Source organism: Columba livia, chromosome 6, assembly GCF_036013475.1.
Source record: "Columba livia isolate bColLiv1 breed racing homer chromosome 6, bColLiv1.pat.W.v2, whole genome shotgun sequence".
Classification (NCBI taxonomy): domain Eukaryota; kingdom Metazoa; phylum Chordata; class Aves; order Columbiformes; family Columbidae; genus Columba; species Columba livia.
This window is the reverse complement of record NC_088607.1, coordinates 32,841,597-32,861,918: the sequence shown is the minus strand read 5'-3', so window position 1 is coordinate 32,861,918 and position 20,322 is coordinate 32,841,597. Positions and strand designations below refer to the sequence as shown.

General features: G+C 41.7%; 1 long non-coding RNA gene across 6 annotated transcripts in view; it reads left to right on the top strand.

Annotated features, from left to right (window-relative positions):
- Positions 1-20,232, top strand: part of LOC110356929 (uncharacterized) — a 72,177-nt gene extending 51,945 nt beyond the window's left edge. For 4 of the 6 annotated variants that reach the window (XR_010473644.1, XR_010473646.1, XR_010473645.1 and 1 more), the window contains 9 exons: positions 510-594; positions 960-1,140; positions 3,539-3,648; positions 3,731-3,861; positions 8,670-8,732; positions 12,112-12,209; positions 15,663-15,803; positions 15,983-16,051; positions 19,005-20,232. This is a non-coding gene — a long non-coding RNA (uncharacterized LOC110356929). The remainder of the gene's footprint in view (positions 1-509; positions 595-959; positions 1,141-3,538; positions 3,649-3,730; positions 3,862-8,669; positions 8,733-12,111; positions 12,210-15,662; positions 15,804-15,982; positions 16,052-19,004) is intronic. The other 2 variants (XR_010473647.1, XR_010473648.1) reach the window with 2 other exon arrangements.
- Positions 20,233-20,322: the final 90 nt, after the last annotated feature.

The window sequence follows — 20,322 nt, the reverse complement described above, 5'->3', positions numbered from 1 at the left end:
GGAAAGAGCAAATGCTGCTTTTCTGTACGTGAGGCTCTTATTTGCTCATGATGTGACAGTACAAAAGGCAAGCAAAATGAGTTAATATATTCTTTTATTTTTTATCTTTTTTTGATGAGTCATTATAATTACTGAAAACTAATATATTTTCCAACATTAAAATATTTCAATGGACTATCAATATTCTAATATACTCTTTCATGTTCAGAACGTGGAAGGGGGTTGCTAGAAGAGAACTTCCTGTATTTAATTGAGTAGCTTATATGTACTTTTCCAAAAAATTAAATTAATAATCTCAGAAAGGATATTATCAGTGTTCAGATGATGGAACTATTTTCCATTAATGGAAATATTAAAAAAAAAACCAAACAAAACCACCACATTATGAAAAGATTATTCAATAATTTTATGAGCAAACATTCTCACATCTGTGTATTTTAGGCATTTTTTTCTGATTGTAAGAAAAAAAACCCCACAAAAACTCTGTTGTTTTTTTTATCTCTGCACAGGGTCACCTGGAATGATCTCAGAATTTCCATACAAGCAGTAAAGAGCTGCTTTTTCCAGTGTCAGACTTGCTTTCTGGTCCAACAGGTATGTGAGTACGTGCTGAGGTTCTATTACTGTGAATTACATATTTACAATTTTTAAAGCACCTCTTTTCAGAAGCAAATGAAACTCTTTGGACAGGATTTGTAAAGTTATTGAGGTTCCTAAAATGCAGATAAACTCCAGCTGGGACTTCTAAAATATGAATTAGGACTCCAAGATACTTCTGAGAAACCAGGTTAGAACATATTTGCATCTTTGGGCCAAATGTGGCTCTGAGTCTCTTCTTGAGGATGGGATTTAGGATTCACTGTCTCTCTGAGATGTGTTCAAAAGTTTGCAAATGTTTTACTGAATAAGACCAGACTTTCAAAAGTGTGTTTCAATGTTTTGTTTCGTTTGGCTGACAGACACTGTGCTTTGAATTCGGCAGTATGCATATGGCTGGCTATCGGTACCATGTTTCCTGAATACGCAGACTTTTTGCAGAAAATTGTGGACTTCACTGCTGGCACCAATGTATGAAAGGAAAGTCTTTTTAGAAGCTGCCTGACATGTCATCCAAAGTCCCTTAAGATAACAACTCTGCTGGTGAGCCTGGACTTGACTGGACTATGTAGCACTTAAAACATTTTGTAGAAAAACTAGGCCATCGTTCCTTTTTCTTCACTTATTTCCTTCCCAGTCAGGAAAGAAAAAAAAAATAAGCCTTTTAATGACCAAGGTACAAGATACATTCACAGGTTGTACATGTCACATTTTTGGAGTTCCTGATATTGTCAGGACAAGGGGTTTAGGATTATGAGCAGATTTAAGGCTCAGCTCTTTAGCAACAAGGCTGTCTGCAAATCTGATATTGCGGTATCTTTAAGCAAACTAAACTCTTCTAACCTGATGGCTGGATTAGGAATAAGGATGGAGTTTCTCCCATGTTGATATAATTTGAGAATATTTAGGGCTAAATATATTATGGTCAGAGCTTTGCAGCCACATTGCAAGTGTACTGATTGTTAAAAGACAACCTAGATCTGGTTCAGAAGCACATTACTTTTGCTGAAGAAAGAATGTATTTGTGAGAATTAATTTAAATGGCAAATCCCCAACACAAGCAGATGTGCAACTTGGTGGCTGAGGCTCGTTCAGTGCCACAACGCACATGCGGGCAGCACCCACTGTTCATTGTCTGCCATACACAGGTGATCAGCCTGCAGCTGCTCTGGCTCACAGGTGAGGATGCAGCGTGGGAGAGCATCCTCGCTGCCATGCAGCATCCAGGAGCATCTGTCATCTGGCAGGTCTGCCCTCTTCCTTGATCGAAGGAGCCCTGCCTGAGAGCACACGCTTTGGCAATACAAAGTTTAAATAATACACAAACAGAGAGCATATATTCTAGTATGAAGAGCAACTGCAGGAGGATATAACTATTGAAGCACTGAACTGGGAGTTTTTATTTACTTGCATGAAGGTAATTTGTACTCCATTCCAGCACAACACTTGCATGTATGCTTAACTGTAAGCCTGTGAGCCTCATTGAAGAAGCATCAAATGAAGCACTTGTAGAAGCATTTACAAGATCATGATCATACTGACGAGAGATGAGGAAGCATTCTTGTTGATGGATACACAGGAATGGTGCCTTCTTTTTATGTTTTTACAATACAAACAAACAAAAATTGCGTAGGGTAGAATAAAAATCTTAACGCCACAAAAAGCCTGAAATTCTCCTAGTGTTCAACAGCATTCATGACAATGCATGTTGTTCTAAGGCAGCATGACAGACACCCAGAGTATTTAGGTCAGCAGCAGGGAGATTCATGATCTTGCAAGAAAATTTAGAATTGTTGCAAAAATGGAATGAAATCCAATTTCCTTCCTTTTTACGTATTTTATCTTGAGTTGTACCTTATGTGACAGGACTGCAATTAATATCTCTTGTAAAACAGAAGGCTCGTTAAATTGGTCTCATTATGGTTGCTGAGGTTGTGTGCTGCTGCTCAAAGGGATTCCCCCATTATCTGTGTTTGGCACGTACTCCTAATCAGCCAGGCCAATTCTGCTCTATCAAAGGTCTGTCACATGAGTGGAGGTAATATTTATTCTGACTTGTACTATTAGCATAAAAAACGTAGGTTGCGTTGGCAGACACATAACCCTCTGTCACAAATGGCCATGCAGAGCATTTATTGACGTGTTCCCTTTCTGCAAAGGTGATTCTAAATATAGCCCACTTCACCTTTCAGTACAGGGGACACAGGTTTGTTTTAAAAACTTCTACTTTCAAGGGATATATGTGAAACTAAATTTAAATAGACTGTGAGGAAATCTCATAGCAAGAAGTGTTAAGGGGCAAGATTAATATAAATTCTGCACTTTCCTCCACAATTGATTGGTGGAAAAAAAAATCCAGCAGCCCTACATTCCAGTTTGTTTTGAAAGCTTATTAGCAACAAATGTTCTCCTTTCTAAGAGGTCTTAATATGTATCACAATATCACCTAATTTGTTGAAAATTTTCTGAACACTTGGGTTTGTTTCATATTGATAGTCAGTTTATCAGGGATACAGACATTTTTCTCTCTTTATAGAAATGTTCATAGAAAACTCATGCGTTTTAACAGAGGGGATACTACTTTAGCCTGTTGGGTTTACACAAATGCAAGACTTAACAACATCAACCATAAAAGGTTTGCACAGATATTTTAATCCTCTTCTAGTTTTATGTGTCCAAAAGAAACATTTGTAGCTGTAATGCAGCTTCATATGTTTGTATGAGAAACCACCCACCCAACCTGCAAACCAAATACTCTCTTAGCTACATGTAAGAAATTTTGGATAACAGGCAGATCCACACAAATGCTATATACATATAACCTATAGAAATGCTACAGACTTATTTTTTATTTTTAATCCTTTTCCTTATATATACTGAATCTGTTACCAGAGGAGGATGCTCCTCATCTCCAGTTATACAAAGCAGTTTCTCATTTCAGGGAGAAGATGGGAACTGGAAGGGGAATTGATGGTGCTTACGCCAACTGTTGGAATGATGCTGCAACACCCTGATCAGGACTGATTGCTGGGAGAATGACAGAGAAGTGAGGTGCAAGGGTGTTATTTGCTATGGGGGTACTTCTTTGGTTGTTTAAACCTTTTTTTGATATCAGCATTAATTTCTTTCATAGATTGCCATGAAACTGAGAGAACACGAACCTGCATTTTGCAACAGACCTCTTGGTACCACAGTGCTGAATCTTGGCTGATGCTTCAGACAATGTAAATGAAGCCAGAATAAAACAAGCATCCCCAGAAGGAGGTGGGGGAATGTGATAGCTGCAGAAGTCACTGTCACATCAAAGAGGAAGATGAGGAGTTGTAAGGGTGCTGAGCCTGAATGAAAGCAGACACTGTCCTGCAATGCCTGAAAGAGGTTTTGCAGAAGGGCCCTTACAAGCACAGCTTAGTGCCAGATCTCTTGGCTTCTCCTTTCATTTTGAATTAGGGGCAACGGCTGAAACTCTGGCTATCTAGGAATCAAATGTTTTCCCAGTCACTATTTTGTTCCCCAAAAAGCTTTGTCTGCTAACGAGGGCCTTCTGTTTATTATTTGCTCTGCTGTGCAGAAAAGCTTCAACATTTGTCTCCTTCTACAAGAGATGGTCTGAGTCAGTGTGGTGATGACAACAGATTGTGCTGTTTATTCCTTGTTGAGAAGGGAACTTTCTTTTTTCTCTCTCTCCCCCTTCAAAGGTGAAAAGGACTGTATTATTTCTCTGGTCCCACACAGAATGATGGAGTAATAGCTGTATTTTAAAAATGAACAGAGACAGAATACTACACTAAAAAAACTTTATTCTGTTCTTTGATACAGTGTGTAGAACATAGAAATATCAGATAGAGATATCATATGCTAAATCAGTCAATCGCAACTTGGAAATTATTAATCCATTTTAAGCCAAAACATCCCAAACAAGTGAAGCTAAAAAAGAAATGAGGTTTCTCATCACATAGATAATAATCTCTTGCTTTTGCAGACACATCTTCCATGACCTCTCAGTATTGTGTGTACTTCTAACACTGTGTAGCTTGGTGCATAATTAATGAATTTAGTATAATGCCACATTTGCTTATTCATACCTACTCCAGATTTATTAGATGAAATATCCCGAAAGCCAGTGTTAGAAATCAGAAAGCATGGAACAAGCTTTTAGATGAATAATTTGTTGACAAGTTGATGCTTTTGCAGATGTAGATCATCAGTTAAATAAAAATCACTATAGACAGCAGAATGGTCCTGGTGGGGTAGTTTCTGCACCCTGAAGCTTGACCAGTCCTGTTCACACAAAGTTTCCGCAGGCCTTGTGAAGCTGCTGCCTCGCACATGCAATGACCTGCACGTGAGCTGCACGGTGGGAGCTGGTGACAGCCAGGGTTAGCAGGAACTCCCCAGCCATTGCTGCGCTGGGATCAGTCAGCAACTGCATCTTTTGTGGGGGGCAATTGCTCCTGGCTTCAGGAGGTTTTGGAGCCAGACCTCTTTTTAGTTATTTGCGTGGATTATCAGAGCACAACTCTGCTTGTGCTTTTAAATTTTCATTGTCTTAAGTGTGTTGCAAGGTGTGGCAGGAAGGATGCAGAAACATGGGGCTGTGTTTCTGCAGTAAATCTATCCTTCCCTCTTTAGCGGACTGAGGTCTCCAAGGGAAAGTCCAAGAGTCAAGAAGGGCAGGGATAACTCAGTCAACAGGGCTGAGTGGACAAATGGTGGGCAGGGCATAAGTCAAGGCATGGTCTGATGCAAGAGGTTGATGTTCTGTAGGAACTTCTGAACCTAATTAACAGACAACAGAGGGCACATTCTTTCCTCTGAGTCTTCCTAATCTGGAGGAAAGAAGAAAAAGAAAAAACTCCTTGCATATGCAAAGCTCAGACATGTGCATTATCTCAACACAGTGGGGCTGAAAATTTAACTTGTAAGTGTTTAGAGCAAGGATGAGCCTTGAAAATTGGAGAAACAGAGGTGAAGATCTCTCCTTGCACTGAGAGCTGATTTTTCAAGGTCAGTGACACTGGGGTCAGTTTTGACTGGTTGTGGATGACTTCTGGGGTTTTTAATTATTGCACAGACATCTCAATATTTTTATGTAGTCAAACCGAAGGGTGGTGGTTTATCTGAAAATACTGAAGTGAAATATTTGTGTTGTGAATGTTAGACTGTAGGAGTCAGGCTGGTATTTTGCCAGAAAATGTGATTTGGGGGAATTCTGTGGAAATTTCAAGAGATTATAAAGAAAAGCTGTCTGGCAAAAGGTATGCAATCCAATGTTTTTGTCTTCTGAAACAGACTTATTATAAGAAATATTACAGATATATGAACAATTGAACACTATAGGGAGGATGTCCTGTTCTTTCTTTAGTCCTCCTTTTATTTCCTTCTGACAATTTAAGTATCAAGATGATTGATTTCTAACTGCATCCAGCAAAAAAAAGATAATATTTTCCTTTTACCCTGTTTAAAATTTAAACTTGGTGTGGATTTTTAGAACGGAACGTCTTTACGGAAATTGGCAGCGACAATGGACTTAGTTTTCAAAGGAAACTCAATCAGGCTTCATCAGTTCAATTACTTTAATATATATATATGTATGTGTGTATATATGTATCCGTATATATATACACACACCCTCTGCTGCACGTTTATTTTAGAAAGAACTCAAAGGAGTTAGACTTCAGTTCAGCAACTTACCTAAATGTTCCTCATAGGTAGACACGTACTCAGTTGACTAGCTGCCAAATTGATAGCTGCCCTAGAAACATTGTCCTCACATTTTAATATCACACAGGTTTTCTGTTTTAATTCCTTACACAGAAGGAAAAAATAGAATGGGTTCTAGTGCGAACAGGACAAGAAAATGGGATGCACATCTGTATGAAGTTAAACATATGTCTAAGTGCTCAAAGCACTGCAGCCTGTACCAATAAAAATTACAGATTTTATAATTTTCAATTACTTTTTCACTCCAAATGGTTGCTGAATGGCCTGTATTCTTGTTTGGAAATATATTTTATTTCGGAGTTTATACAGTATTTTAGACTGCACAAAACATACAGTTCTTTGTAGAGCAAATAGAACAAACCATTATGCTGGAAAACTGCTCCGTGCCTGCCTGAGTCTTCTCCCAGTTTCTCTTAGTTGTTACAGACAGCTTGAAATGCCTTCCTTTTTGCTGCTTATACACAACGCCTGTCCTGCATCCATATTTTCTATCCTCTAGATTATACTATTAAAATAGTGTGAAAGTAAAAAGTGATTTTGGCAACATATCAAAGCTATTTCAAGAGTAACCTTGTTCTTAATTTTCTATTAATAGGTAGTATTTTTATAATAAATTCTTTTTTTTTTCAGGCAGTCATTATTCATCAAAAAGGATTTTTGTGTTTCGCCAAATGGGTAGCTCAGTGCCTTTTTATTTGCTCTAAGCCTAAACTTCAGCAAATGTGTGATCAAGTATACCGGAAAAATCCTTTGTCCATTGCTAAACCTTATGAAATTGTAGATCAAAAGAATTTTCCTATCTTACAAGGACTGTGGTACTATTCATGGGCTAAAAATGACTGTCAAAGTAATAAAACAACTACTGTTGTCAGGGAAAGATTAAAAGCAGCAGCTGGATTGTACACAGTCAACTTTAAAATCTTTCTCTAGGAAGGTAGATGCTTTAGAAAATGATCTGGCTTTTCAGTTGATTTGCCATGATTGGCAGCCCCATAAAATGGCTACTGACACAGGAACTTGCGAAAGAAAGAAGCCTTTTTTTCCCTATGAAGAGAATTTTCTGCTACTTGCCTTCTCCCAAATTGGACTCTGCACTTGGAAGTGAGATGTAATGCAAGTGTCATGGCGATGATGGGTGCCAGCCTTTGCCTCCGTTTTATTCAATATACCTATCCTCCTCTTTTTTCTTTTTTCTGAAATAATTCCTACTGTCAGTTTTCTGCAGCGTGTATTTTAACCTATGTTCTTTTTACTATTTAATTTTTGTTCCTCGAGTTCATCTGTACATTTTGCAGTTCTCCTTATATTCAGTATATTGCAAGATCTGTTTCCATGTAATTTTTCCAAGACCATAATCAGATGGAACAGTGACAAATACATCCAGTCTCCATGCAGATTCTACCTTTATCCCTGGTATCAAGGAGTGACATTTTGAAATTGTCTCCAAACTTATAGCAATCCTATTCCTCCGATCAGCATGTGTGCAATCTTTGAAACTTTATGCAGGATCGGCATAATGTTTTCTTTAATTAATGCCTCTCTTTCCATTTTCATCATCTTTCTTATTTCTAGTCATCCAGACTTTCTTGTTCTACTGAACGAAGTAGACTATCTTTCTACCTGTATCACAAGATTTGGCCATCTGCCTTGCACTTGTTAGTGATTTTTCCCAGATTGTTGATGTCTTTGGGGTTTTCTTTCCCTATACCTTTTGATTTACATTTATTTCTTAATGTCTTCCCTCAAATATTTCTGACTACATAACTTGTTAACTTGGAGGGTAGTTTATCTTTCTATCATCCTGACAGCACCATTGCAAATCAACTAAATGGTTTGTCAACACTTTTCTTCTCCCTGGCTTCTGATCCTAGCCCTCCCAGTATAACAGATTGTAATCCTAGGATCCACATTCCCCTGTGAACATCGCTGTATCTCTCCTCACCTCTGCTTGGCTAGATTAATAAATATAAGACCTGTTTGTCTGTGCTGTTTTCCCTTAGGGTTACGTGCAATGGAGTTATGAAATGGACAGCTTTGATCCACTACGCCCTTTCTTCCATGCACTAGTCTTAAAACCATGTATGTGTTTGGCTTTTGTGGGTGTAAGAATACATGTGTGTTGCATAATTTGTCACAACTCAAATTCACTAGTGGTGGCTGTGCCAGGCCTGTAATGTGCCTGGTTTGTAAGTGTGTACAGTTTCTTCTTGCCCATTCAGATGCTGGGCTTGGAACATGCTGCCCTGCAGTTATCAGGGAACATCAGCAGTGTTCTTCCTATCTGTGCTGAGGATGGAAAACTTCAGTTGGGAGCCAAAAGTTACTGTCCTTTCTGATCTTTTTTTCAGTGCCCTGCCTGAGAGACACAAGGTCCTGCAGTAGGTGCTGGTTGAACTGATTTGGAAGGAATGGTGAGTGGGAGAGACACTGGGTGTGTCCACTGGCACAAGGGCAGGCAGTGTGGTCCACCCGCTCTGCACTTATCCTGCTTACAAACTCCCTTTGCCCGAATCTATAAGCACCACCATCTGAATGCCTTCAGCTTCTTTTTGGGCTCAAGCTCTAACAGCAGCACCAAACTTTACCCTGCCTGACTGTAGACCTTGACAAAGAAAAGAGAAGGACAATGTCTGATTTTTTTTTTTTTTTTAAGATCTTTCTGAAGGAGAAATATAGATAAAAGCAAAGCTCTTTTGTGACTGCTCCCCCCCCCCATCATCTACTTGAAAGGCAGTGGGTCAGAATTAAGGCATTTTTGCTGTGGAGGAAATGTGTGGGATGTTGGCCGCAAGCCAGTAGCCACTAAAATCCCTGCTGCACTAGGAATACTTGAATGAAGTGGGCGTCAACCTCGGGAGAGCGGGCAGCACTACCTACATCAGAGGAAAACTTCATTGTGATTCAAGGAGTAAAAATATTGAATGAGGATAAACTGGTCTGTTAGATTTTTTGTAAGGGACAGTGAAAATGCAAGAATCATCATCCAGTTTGAAAGAACACCCTCTAAGGTCCTGTGCCTGTCAGGTTCCATTCATTCTGCTGAGTTCTCTGAGTCCCTGAGTTCTCTGACCATTTTAAAGTTCCATCTTCCAGTTCAGTTTTCTCAGCACACAGAATGATGAAGTAACACCCGGAAACTTTCAGCCAGTAGTCCTTGCTACAGCTAGTCTTCTAGCATTTTTTCCAAAACTAGAATAAAGATTTGAAGTGTGTCAAATGCTTCTATAGAATATAATATATCCAGACACTCATCCTGCTTGTGTCCAACTGAATATCCACTGGAGGGAAAAAAGAGTGATTTCTAGAGTTCCTTTGTACGACTGAACTATGAATCTGAAGGATCAAACAGAATACTGCCAGTGTTGTCTTTCTCATTGTTATCTGCCCTAGTTACAGAGTTAAGCCATCTCACTGAGTCAGTCACCAGTTCTATCCAGTCTAAATATGACCACATCTTTCTTGAATCAAGTCCATCGTCAAAACACCATGCCTGTGAAATAGTTTTTCTTTCCAGATCCAGTAATGTGATATGTAAGCAACAGATTTTTTTTTTTTTTTCCAAAACTACAGATCTGTTCTCAGTATGCATAAGGGAAAGGAGATTCCCATCTTATTTCTGACATCACTGGATTATTAGAAAGTAATACATTCATTTCTTCAAACAAGGAAAACGGCAATGATAGAAAAAGGGAAGGAAGTGTTTTGGCTAAGTGTAGGCACTGGACAAAAGTGGCCATATCAAGACTGAATGACTAGAACAGAACATTACAAATACTTTAAGCTCTTCTAGCATGGAAAATAAAGAGATCCTGGACAAGTGACAAAACTACTTCTATGTAAGTCCAGATGTTTGCATGATAGTGATGATTTAGATTTTGGAAACCGTTGTGCATGTTGGCTGAAATGTGCTTGTTCTAATAACACTGAGGTTGCAGACAGCTAGGGGATCCAAAATGACAGTTAACTGACATGGGTGAAAAAAAGTGGAGCTGAGCAGGATTTGGAAAACTAGACCCATGAACTGGACCAGGTCTACCAAAGCAGACAAGGTAATAATTTGCTTTGCTTTCATTATGGAGAATAGCTTTGTGTTAACGATTTGCCTTTCAAAGTCCAGTTTTCGAAATGACCTGTAACAATGTGTTTGTGGACAATTGGTTTTCAGTGTCCTACCTCCTGGCAGAAAGTCTGGGTTGGGGGTGAAACGGCTTTAGTGCCTCAGGGCTGTATAGTTCCTGTGGCTGGTAAACTGAAAATCACCAAACAAGAGAGCAGGTCTAGGTGGGCTGATGGGTAATGTCTGGAATGAATCAGGCCTATAAGATCAGGGACAGAAATGTATTGGCTAGAACAAAATTAATTGTTGGGCTTCTGACGTGTTGGAAAAGTGAATTAAGACTGCAGCTTGAAAAAAGGGGTGAGGCTGAGGAAATGTGCAGCCAGGAGAGCCCAGTAACTGATGGAAGTGGTGTAACTTGAAATTGCCAGGGTAAGTGTGGACATCTGTGAGAAGGCACAGAGCAGAACCAGGAGTCAAAGTCTGAGATGAGGAGAGGACCTGGAAGAAAGCTTAATGGTGGCAACATAGGAAGCAGAGAAGGAATTATGCAGAGAATGTTTGGATGCAATATTGGAAGATGCTTAGGTATTTCAGCAAGAAAAATGATCTGAGGGGTAAAATACTCAGGCAAGTAGAAGAATGTAACTTCTACTGTGAAGACCGTTTCTTTTTCTGAGATCCCTGGGTAGCAAGCAGCAAATTAGCAAATCCTCAAAATGAATTTTGAAAGTAACAACAATTTCTGCTCTGAGAGAAAAGTTTAAAACATCTAACATAGTTTTTTGTAAGGAAAAGGAAAATGTGCCAGAGGGCTGAGAGTTTTAAGACCAAGTTATAAACCTTTGAAAATAGGATTCTATAATGGAAATGCAGAGATCATTAACTATTGTAAGCACCTCTAAGAATGACACCTCTATAGTAAATTACATTCAAATTAATATAAAACTGTAAAGATTCCCTGACAGCTTTGATTATGTAAGTTGATTTTAGTAGTTAAATGTTGACTTTCTATAATGCATTCTCCAAATATTATACTGAATGCTGCATCATATATAACAATTACCATGTCACAGTGCCATTTTGTGTAAATTAAATTATTGACAGCAATATAATTTTGTATTCACTTTATTATTTTGATTCATTTTTCTGTCAAAATATACAATGACTCTTCACTAGATTTAGAAACCAGAAAAACTCTTTAGATGGTGAAGTATTATTCTCCATACATTATTTTTCCTTAGCCTGTAATGAGGTTGGGGAGGAGAGAGGGAACCAACATTTCCTTCCTTCTCTGACATTGTGTGTGTTTTTAGACACGTTGTCAACTTTCAATTGTGTTACAATAAGTGTGCTTATCAGAAAGCCTGCAAAGTCCATGGCAGCCCTGGTCAGCCTCTCTGGGCATGCGGCAGACCTGGTGTTTCTAGTGTGCTCCAACACAAGCGCTGTCCTGAATCACAGGACGGAGTTTATGATGTGATGAATATTCAGCCTAGCTTTAGGAAGGACTGTTCTACATCAGTAGGGTGAATACTTCCTGTTCTTTGATATTTCTTAATCTGTTTGGTACTAGTCTTTGTTCACACCTTTTCTTCCCATGTTCTTTGTGGGTTATGGCAACAGTGATTGTTTCTCCTTGGTGTCTGGAAAGTACTTGCAGGTTGTGGTTGTCACTGCAAATCGATACTACTAACATAGCACTTAAAGTTTTCTCATTAATCCTCTTCCAGATACACAGCTGGCCAGCTCCTTGTGACCTGCTCAAACACCAAGTGCGGAAACTGGAACACCAGCTCCATCTTCTTACTGGGTCTCAGCTCTTCCCCAGGCAGGTACCCTGACCTCTGCTGAGGAGCCGGTCCAGCTGGCTCACTTCATGTAAAGCTCAAAGTCTGCATCAGAAAGACACAGGCAGGCCCCTGAGGGACCCTGAAACATGGGTGTGGGTGCCATCCTGTAAGATGGAAGAAATGTGCTCAGCTGCATTCAGACAGAAAAGAGGGCTGAATCCAGCACATCGTACACTGTGGGCAAGGACTCTAACTCTGGGTAGGAAACTCTTCTCCATTCTGAGTAGTGGTAGAAAGGCTCAGAAAATGCTCATCTTCTCAGCTGGTCCAGCCCAAGGAGGTTGGGGAAAGCCTACTTTGCAAATCTCAGCGGGGTTTAGTTATGGCTTAGATGCAGCCAAGCCTTAGTCACATCTGCATTTGCTCAATAATAAAAATCAGAGGCACGTCAGCACTCCTGGAAGCCCAGGAAGCAGTTTCTGGTCCCTTGGCCAGTGAATGCAGACTTGTTTGAGGGCAATACAGCTGTGGGCTCCCTCGTCAGCAGGCTGGCCCAGGTATGTGCCCTGTGTAGTGCCCTGAGAGCCTTAAACCTAAAGATTATTTTTGAGAAGATCTTTGCAGTCATGTTATTTAGCTGTACTGACCATGTGGAGTTGAGATGACTGAGCGGAAATCTGCATGGTGAGGATGACACAGAGGATGCGAGGGGTTAGGGGAGGGCTAAATCCTCTCTGAGTTCACCATGGATTTAGCAGTGTTCTTTAAATATGCCAAAGTTCATTTGTCTGTTGAGCCGAGGCTAAGAACAGTTAAAGAAAATATATTTGCTTTCTATGGCAGCACAAAATTGCAAAAACTCAGCTGATACTGATGAAATACACTCAGCCATTACACTTGTATTTAATTCAGTATGAAATGCTACTATATTATTACAACTGCAGCATACACCAAATTCGCTTGTGCTCTGTTTCAAGGGACAGAAACCCAAAGAGACACTTGGCAGTCTCTGTTGTGAATTAGTGGTAGTGCTGAAAGTAGTTGTCACCTCGTAGCCTAGGTCATTCCTTTTCCACTTTGCTTAGCCCCTGTCTGATATGCCACATTCATGATGTGTGGTGGCAGTAGCAGTAGTGTGGACATAGAAAAGAGTCTTGTTTTTCTCGAAGACTTATATCTTTTTCTGTTAGATGGTCCAATAGAAAAACATTAGAGCTCTGTCAGCCTTGCCCTCCTAAGACATTGGTATTGACATGTATTCTGTTGGCAAACTGGACATATTAACAGGTATTGCACAGACAACTGTGGAAGCCCCAAGTCAGCATGACCATTTGTGTTAGCTGGTTTATAACATCCCAGGAAGTCATCGATAGATGGAAGAATAATTTCCTTCTAGCTGCTTGTCTAACCTTTAGCAGCCATCCTTCCTTTGAATGTTTAACTTGTAAGGAAAGATCTTGTCTCTGCATATTTCTGCATGTAATTTCATGTATCTTTCCCTGTATGAAGGTGTTTCACACACAAAAACATGTACAGCAGTGCGGTTTTAATACAACTGGCTTCACTTGGGAGCAAAAAGACTTGGATCTTCTGGCACAGGCACTAAATGCTAAGCCACGATGCTTAATTTCTCATTTGGCCTTGTTTCTTGTTTGTTTTGCCAATGTGGGAGTTAATCATATAAACACAGAAATATGAGTGATAGGGAGAAATACATTCTGTGCTGTCCTGTTCATGTAGCTCTGGTTCTTGCTGGCTTTGTTAATGTGTTGCTTACAGGAATTTAAATGGCAGGGCTGATGAGGAACAGGTGGTGATGAGAAGGAGTTAATGTGAGAGGACATGGAGAAATCATGTAGCTTAGTAGGAATTGTTCCTCCCAGCATGTTTCTGTGCTAGCCCATACAAGTGGAACTCTATAACGGTATCCTGTGACTACACCAGAAGATACGACAGCATTTAGCTCAAGTGTTAAACAAGAATACGTCCCATTTTAGCTAATTCTGGCATTTACGATTTTAGATGGCAGTGATTCCCCTTGGTATGTGAGTGCCCAGATGTTGTGGTGATGAGGTGGGCCTTCTTAGACCTCGGCTTACTAACCTGGAGAGGGGGATTTTGCACAAAAGGAGGATTTAAAGCTAAAACAGAGCAAACAAGAACTAATAAGTGGTTAAGTTATCCTGAGATTGGGAAAGATGAACCTGCTGGGCAGGTGCTCCCTAACAATGTCATTTTGACTTTACTAGCCTGCCTTCCCCTCAATACATCCTCTGTTTGTTCAAAGAAAATCATCTGCTCCTCTCAGTTATTTCAAAGTAAAGTCACAAGAATAGCTTGTTCCCACTCTATTCCAAATATAGCTGTTGGCAGCAATTGCTGAGATAAGGGGGAAGGAAAAGGAACTACCAAGGAAGAGGAAAGGCAGGAGGGGGAAGAGAGAAAAGAGAGCTGAAAAGATTGGACAACAGAAAGTAAGGAGAGGGACGTGAATGAGAGGGGAGGTGAAAGAATAAGGACAATACACTGCAGCAGAGAAAACAAATCAAAGATAGAAACAACTCTTGCAAAACAGGTGGAAGCAGCCCAAATGCATAATGAAAAGGACCATGCTCACCCTCAGGAGCAGTTTGAGTTTTAACTTTGAAATGTAACCAAACCTTAAATAAAATCATGTCCAATTTTGACTTTCACTCAGATTGCAGGGGTCAGAGCATCAGAAAACTTATGCTAATTTACATCGCTTGAAGATCTGGCCCTAGAAATTTTAAAGCAAAACATGTTGCTTATTTTAATCTCTTGTGGAATTTAAAAAAAAAAAAAAAAATCCCTGCTCCAATAAACTTTGTTGACACTTTCTGACAGAAAGCCATCCATTGGGTAACTTTGCTGAAAATGAACCTGAACGCCCTTCTCCTCAGGAGTTCACAGTCAGGATGGACTTCTTGTGAGACTGGAGCATGTAGACATGCCCTCAGGAACAGAAAATAAATAATGATAAAAACGAAAGAAAAGCCAGAATCATGCTCAGACTGACTTACCCAGAGCAAAGAGCTGAGGGTTTCCAAGGCTCAAGGCAGACTGGTTCAAGACCAAAGCACAAAGAAATGAGACATAAATGGAAACAGGTTCTGAGAAATGGTGCATAGACAGGGCAAATGAAATGAGTCCTTGGTAATCTAGAAATCCTGTGAATGGCTCTAACTTCCCTGGAGGGGTGGGAAGTTTCTGACAAACACCCCACAGAGTTCTTCTACTTCTCAGAAGACTGCTTGGAAAATGGTGCCAGAGTTTTGCTTTCCTTTCTGATCTGCTGAAAAGACATGCCACACATTACTTTACTCCTCAGCTGAGGGTAAAAAGCTGTACCCAGTTCTGAAACTGCTGTTTCCTATGAACTGAGTATGTGTGAAAAGCCTTCTGACAGGCTAGGTAATGGGACCAAGAGGAGAACTGTAAAGGTGATGCTTGCTATACTTCTTTTATTTCAGTCCTTCAAGGAAGGCAGCCACTTATATCGTTAAGGGATGTGCTCAATTAATCTCTCTCTGGACTAAAGACGCAGCGCAGCCATGGAACAAGGCAGTATTTACACAAAGCACAGGAGACACGTCAGAGCAGGAAATACAAGGGTAAGTGAAACTAGTCTCAGAAGAAAGGACTGGAAAGTAGAGCTTAGCAGTCAGACTATTGCTATTCAGAGACAAAGTCATTATTTTGAGAGTCTTGTCAAATGAATGATATGTGTATCCGAGTTATTTTCCTTGTGACGAGAACCAACTTTTTTTTTATTTGTTTTTTGTTCCCCCAGGCAGAGCTGGTATTTTAGCCTTTCATCAGGGATGCCCCCTCTGTGGCTTGCTCCCAGCACCTCTCTGGGGTACGTGATCTTCATCCTGACACCTTTGGGGCTACGGGGGTCACAGCCTGCGGGACAGCCATCAGGCAGCCCTTCTGCCCTGCCCGGGATCTCTGACCCGACGGGGCTATACTTTTGTCTCTCTGTAAGGCAGTGTAAAGCTTTAGTGATGCTGTTATGTGGTGAAACACCAGCAGCACTCAGCCCAGCGCGCTGCTTTTTGCTCAGCTGCCGCGTCCTCGCCGGCTCCCGGGAGCGTCTTCCCCAGGAGAGGGCAGTGGAGCCCGCACACGCTCCCCGCCCGCCGCCTGCGGGGAACGTCCTTGTTCCCTCGGGTGTTTCGTGAGCAACCAAGCGGGTGAGGACTGGTGGGACTGCGGATTTGATACATGTGCTAGAAACCGTGTACGGGAATATCCAGGAAATGCTCTGCACATTTAATAACGAGAATAGGTTTTGGGCAAATTAGTTTGTTGTTGCTGTTATTTGGCTGGAAGTTTTCTCTGTGACACATACTTGTTTACAGCTGCACAAACTTAAACGAGTATCTTACCAATTCCACATGGGTTTAATTCCTATAGCCCGAATTAGAAAATGTTATTGACATTTAAATAACCCTTCAGGATGCTGTTAAGGTTCTCCCAAGCCAAATCCTCACAATAAAGTCATTTACTTATTTCAAATTTACAGGCATTCATCCTAAGACAACAAGCAGCCTTGGCTGAAAACCACGGAGAGTGGTTTCAAGGTACTGCAATTAAGGGCAGACTGGGATGCCTCCTCTTCTATTCTTTAACCATCCCCTTCCCCTAGCACACCAGCAGTCAGGCAGCTGTTTTCTGTAGGCTCATGTTTATAGCAGGTTTCCCTGGCTGGCTACCAAGTTTCAGTGACCAGCCAGCACAGACTGAGAGCCTGCGAGGGGCAGGCAGGCAGGGTAGATTTAAGGGAAGTGGCCTTCGCCTGCAGCCTGGGAATCCAGCAGATAGCCCTGGCAAAACAAAAGGTATAAGTAAAGCAGCATTTCCTCCTGTGAGGACATGCCAGATCTCTCTACCCCCAGTGAAAAGCGGCAAATTTACGAAACTGTGAAATCCGTCTTTGGAGAGAAAATGTTATTTTTTATATGGAACATAACAACCCAAACCTGAATCTAGCCCGGACATCACTTGCTGTTGTCAGACGACAGGGTCACTCACCTCCTATCCAGGAACAAGTGCTTGCTCCCAGCTCAGTCCCTGCTCCCAAGGGCACCTGCTGAGCTGGGGCCACCTGAACATTTCCAAAAGCAGTGGCGTGCACAGTGGAAGTGGCAGGGTGCATTTCCCAAGCAGGCCTACTAGCATCACGAGGTCGGTGGAGTTTTGCTACAAAAGCGTAGTAACCCCCTGGAGGGATGACTCAAATGTGTGATGTTAAGCTGGTTAAATGGTGCTGCCAGCTCCACAGATGATGAGCTGCCTTTTCTTCCTCAGCCACTCTCAAGCTCAGGTATGGAGGCAAAGACAATTTTATTTCTACAGCTCCTGTCTCAGGTCCTTGTAGTAGAGAATGACTGCAGAAAAATACACCCAGTGCAATGTCAGCTTGCACCTTGTTAAAAGAACAAATACAATAAATCCAAAGGGGACTGGCTTCAAAGAAATTGGGAATAAAAGAGAAGTTTCTCCCTTCAGCTCTTAACTCTCCTCAGTCAGTGCTACAGTCAAACATGTCATGTGTGTACGAGATGCAGCTCCTTTCTTGGTATGAGTGAGGCTTTGGCAATTCTACACCAGTAATCTGTCCATCATATGAAACCACGTGGTTTATAGGAACCACAGGAATCAGTATGGTTTTTTGCGTGTAAGGCTCATTGACGTCAGTACAAGTTGGACGGTCTAACCCTTGGAGTCTGGTATAGTCAGCCAAATGGGGATCAAAGGCACCAAGCACATGCAAAGCACTTCAGCAAGAATATCTGAAAAGGGACCAGAAACATTTGAGTTTCATCTGTCAACATCTTCCTGAAGACCAAGCATTAGCTATGTTTCCATCTTGCCCTGCACCAGATCCTGCCACTATTCAGACAAAGCTCCCATTGAGAGTAGTCGAGTGACTTGATCGTCTGTGTAAAGGCTGGAAATTGGACACAATTTACCCCGTTCTCGAGAAGGCTTTTGAAATTAACCAACATAGTCAACTAAGATAGTAGTATTCCTTAGGTGAAGTTAGCCAGAAGGTATATTAAATGTTATTCATGTCAGCCTTTCATTGAATCCTTCTCCATAGTGGAAGAACATTAAATTCAACAAGTTAGTTCAAAGGCGGAATTGAGATGTGGGAGGGTTAAGGTGTGATGTGAAACCTTGGTTCTTCTTTCTCCTCTGTGCATTACGATTTAGTGCCTTCAGTGGGCATGTGGTATTTTCAAATAATACAGGAAGATCTTGTAGACTATCCCTAAAACCTGCATCGGATACATCCATGAATTTTGCAGTAAGGAGGATACTGTACTTAGAGTTACCTGTTTCTCAAATTCATTTAAAGTAACTTGCCTCACTGCACAACAGATTCCAATATTTTGTTCTTTCATAGTAGCGATTAGACCAATTATAGCTCAGCTGTAATGGAAAGGTACAATACAATTGCTCCTACTTCTCAGTCAAATTTACCAGAACCTGTCTCCCTCTCTGTCTCTCTGTCACAATTTAACTTTTAAATTGAGATGGGGTTTTTAAACTAAAATATCTAGAATCCTACTGCAATTGAACACGAGCTTTCTTTCAACTAATTCTCATATGCCAAACTGTATTGGCTGTACATTAAGTGCCAGAAAAGACTGGTAACAAAATCTACATTAAAAAAACAGTATTATGTATTTCCTAATCACAGTGCACTTTTCCCTGATCACCGATAAAGGAAAATATCTATGTTTATGCCTACTGTTCCTTTGCAACTATGGCAAATGACCCTAAAACTTTTACTTTTTCAGGCACACCCCTGTCTAGCCTGGGCTCTGCAGTGACCAGACAAGTTGTGAACCTGGAGCATCACCAAAGGCAGTGAAACAAAACCAGAGGAACGGTGGGCACCTTTCTCAGCTGGGGTGTGAGGTGTTGGATGGACGAAGAGGTGCCTGGGAGACAGACACCTTGTGACAGCATTTGGGACACAAGGTAAGTGCACACGCTTTTGTAGCATCTCTCATGTTGCCGTGTCTTGCTTCTGCTCGGGCTATCAGTGTTGTTGTTTGTGGTTTTTTTTGTAAGACCACTGTAAAAGGGCCTTGCACGCTACAGACCATATGTGAGAGTCGCTTTTCTATACGCAGGAATAAACAGCTCTGAGATGAAATATTTCTAAGTAATGAGATTAGTGACATGAACATAGCATGGGATACAGCTTTCAAAAATAATTACATCTGACACCCTCATCAGCAAGAAGATGTAGGGGCTGCAAGCTCTCAGCTTGGGAACAGCATATGAAAGATTGGCTCCTCCTGGGAAGGGAGGCACGAGGGAGGTTATTTTTAGTACTTCGTAAAAAAATTAAAAAAAAAAAAAAAAAGAAGCTAGAATTTAAGCACTCTTTAGTTTGATACCCTCATTATGGAGGAGATCATAGGGAAAGAAAAGCAAAACCAGTAGTGGAGCCTCGGGATATTGTGGAAGCGAGAGGCTGCTCCGAGGAGGGTGGGAGCGGTGCGGGCGGGCCGGGGGTTGGGGGCGGCGCGGGGTTACTCTGCCCCGCCGCCCCGTCCCGTCCCGTCCCCGGTTGTGCCCGTCGGTACAATAACAACCCACCGACGGCGGAGCAGGCAGTTCCGTTTTCGCTACAGTATATATAGATCAGACACTTTCCAAAAAAAGCGGCGACGCGTTCGCTCTGCTCGGTGCCTCTTTCCACCCGTAATTCAGATTTTTTTAAAATTTATTTTTAAGAAAGGAGAAGCCGGATTCCGTGAATGCGGCTGTTTTCTGACCCGCCGCCGCTTTGCGGTTACGGGCTGCTGAGAAAGTGAGCTGGGTCCGGCGGGGCGGCCCCGGGACCTCCTCTGCTTTCCGAGCTTTTTAAAATTTTCCGGAACGAGCCCTAAAAAGGGCAGGCGGGGCGGGGCCGGATCCTCGCCTTTTTAGGACAAGGGCCCCGCCACCGGAATACCCCCCTGGGCGGCGCGGCGGGCGGCGTTGGGGCGCTGCCGGCGCGGCAGGGGCTCGGCGGGCCGGGGCGGGTCGGGGCCGCCCCCGCGGGGCGCGGAACGCCGAGGGGGGGCGGGTGGATTGGGGCGGGCGCGAGGCGGCGGGTCCCGC